We start from the raw sequence: 2587 nt of genomic DNA, 5'->3' as shown, positions 1-2587 counted from the left end.
CATTCATGACTCATGAAAAAGAATTGGAGAAGGGTTGAATGCCTTATCTCACATGTAGGCAGAGAGGATTCATGGTAGGATTCCCCTGCTAGCTTTTGTTCAGCTTTCTGTGAGGTCTCTATTCATTGAGGCTGCTCCCTCTCTAAGTTAAAAGCCCACATGGGGTGGAAAATGAGAGAGCATATAAAGAAATAGAGTGCCCCTACATAAAGAGAGGTCTTTTGTGACACTGGAATAATTCCACTTCTTGTGTCTGCTCTCTTACAAAGAAATTAGGGGCAAATTCATTTCTGAGTGGATAGACTCAGAATTTTTGTTTCATCTAGCCCTCTCTGAGGACAGCTAGGTGATGCAGTAGATAGAGTGCTGGGTCTAGAGTCAGGAAGATTCATCTTCCTGAGTTCAAATCTGGCCTCAGACATTTATTAACTGTGTGATTGACCCTGGGCAAGTCACTTAATCTTGTTTGCCTCAGTTTCCCCATCTGTTAAATGAGCTAGAGAAGGAAATGGCAAACCACTCTGGTATTTTTGCCAAGAAAACCCCAAATAGGGTCAAGAAGAGTCAGACATGACTGAAAAGACTGAATAAGAAGAAGAAAAGCCAGGGGCAGCTAGGTGGTGCAGTGGATTCAGCACCAGCCCTGAATTCAGGAGGACCTGAGTTGAAATCCTGCCTCAGACCAAACACTTGACACTTACTAGCTGTGTGACCCTGGGCAAGTCACTTAACCCCAATTGCCTCAAAAAGAAGAAGAAGAAGAAGAAGAAGAAGAGAAGAAGAAGAAGAAGAAGAAGAAGAAGAAGAAGAAGAAGAAGAAGAAGAAGAAGAAAAGCCCCCTATGAATCATTCCAGGACCATGAAAAAATTCAGAGTTATCAACAAACAAAATAAGGACCTCCTGGGGGGCTGCACCAGGGATGAGTAATGAAAAGGAAGAGAAAAATATAGGATGATAGTAACTTGAAGAGGTTACAGGGTCAAGGGAAGGGTTTTTTGTTTGGTTGGTTTTTTAAGGATGAAGACCTGAGCAAACTATTTATAGGCAACAGGGAAGGAGCCTGTAAAGATTTAAAAATAGAATGAGAGGATAGAATGATAGATGAGTTATAGTCCTAAAGGAAACGGGGGGATTGAAGGTCAAGGGCAGAAGCTGTGATGAGATTGGTCTTGGCAAAAAGGGCCACCTCATCTTTTGAGCCTGCAGTAGATGGAAGAAAAGACAATTGAAAACACAGAGATTTCAGGTATGGAGTAGGTGATTCAAGGGAACTCATAAGTAATTTCAGCAAAGTAGGAGATTGAGTCTACCATCTGCTTAGACCCAGAAGTTTGGATGGCATTAGGTGCTTGAGAAGAGTGGAAGGTTTGGCACAACCATTGTGGGGCATGTGATAGTCAGCCAGAGGTGAATAAAAGGATTTTTGTATAGTAGTAGGCCCAGTTCACATGATTTTATGATTTCCTCTAGCAGCATTCAGCAGTTCAAGAATAGAGCAAAAAAAGGCAGGTAGGTGGGGATACCTTGGGGTTTTTTGCAAGGTGGCATACAAGACAAAAGACAAGAAGCACACACAAGGGATTCAAGAATGGGAGAGAGTATATATTTGAACTGTTTTGACTACAGAGTCAATCTTGTAAAGGGATGAACTGAGGATAGAACAAGGGTGCTAGACTCTGGGAGAATAAGGAAATATGGAGGTACTCACGGTAGATACAAAAGTATCAGTCCTGATAAGGCTGTTGCTAATGGCCAAGGCCGCCATCTTGTCTGGAAATGAATCTGAGAATGTTCATCACATGATGTTTGTCGACCCTCTTTCCCTTGGTTTTGAAATGACTGGTGGAATCATGACATTTCTGCTCAAAAACTATCCCCGCCAAGTAAATCCAGACCTTTCTCATTGACTCAGGCAACCAGTTTGGTATGCTTATCCAGGTTTATGAAAATGAGAGAGCAATGACAAAGAATAGAGACCTATTGGGCAAGTTTAAGCTCATAGGAATCTAACTTTTAACACTGATGCTGAGCACAGATAAAGAGAATAAGATTACTACTACCAGTGATGAAGACTGCCAAAGCAAAGGGGACAGCAAGCTAAGAAATGCATGGCTGAAGCCAGCAGAAAGACAAGGTGTCTCCCAGGAACTCACTTGAATCTTTATGCTTTCAACAAGAAGGTTACATTGAGAATGAGAAACTTCCAATGCAAAATTGGTGATTTTGCAAAGACCAACATACAATTCTTGACAAATATAAGAGAATAACTACGAGCTTAAGGACTAGACTGCTGAGAAGGCAGACTTTGAACGTAAGCAAAAAAGAATTAGAGAATTTTTGAGGTGTCTGCAATCTCATTATTACTGGGCTACATCAGAGTGTTCAGGGCATGCCAGGTGGACTCCCAGCTGTAGAGCTGCACCATCCAGAAATGCCTTTTTTGGACTCACTATTGAAGAAGTCCACTAAAAGCACCCAAAGAAAGAGCATTCCACATAGCTTTTTGTCGCCAAGGCTGGGTGAAGTGGCAGCTAAAACATAAATTTTGAGCTGTTGTGTAAATTCTGGGCATTCAGAATGCTTGAT

Source organism: Phascolarctos cinereus, unplaced genomic scaffold (assembly GCF_003287225.1).
Source record: "Phascolarctos cinereus isolate Bilbo 61053 unplaced genomic scaffold, phaCin_HiC Scaffold_5;HRSCAF=322, whole genome shotgun sequence".
Lineage (NCBI taxonomy): Eukaryota > Metazoa > Chordata > Mammalia > Diprotodontia > Phascolarctidae > Phascolarctos > Phascolarctos cinereus.
The sequence above is the reverse complement of the archived record's forward strand: the minus strand, read 5'-3'. Positions refer to the sequence as shown.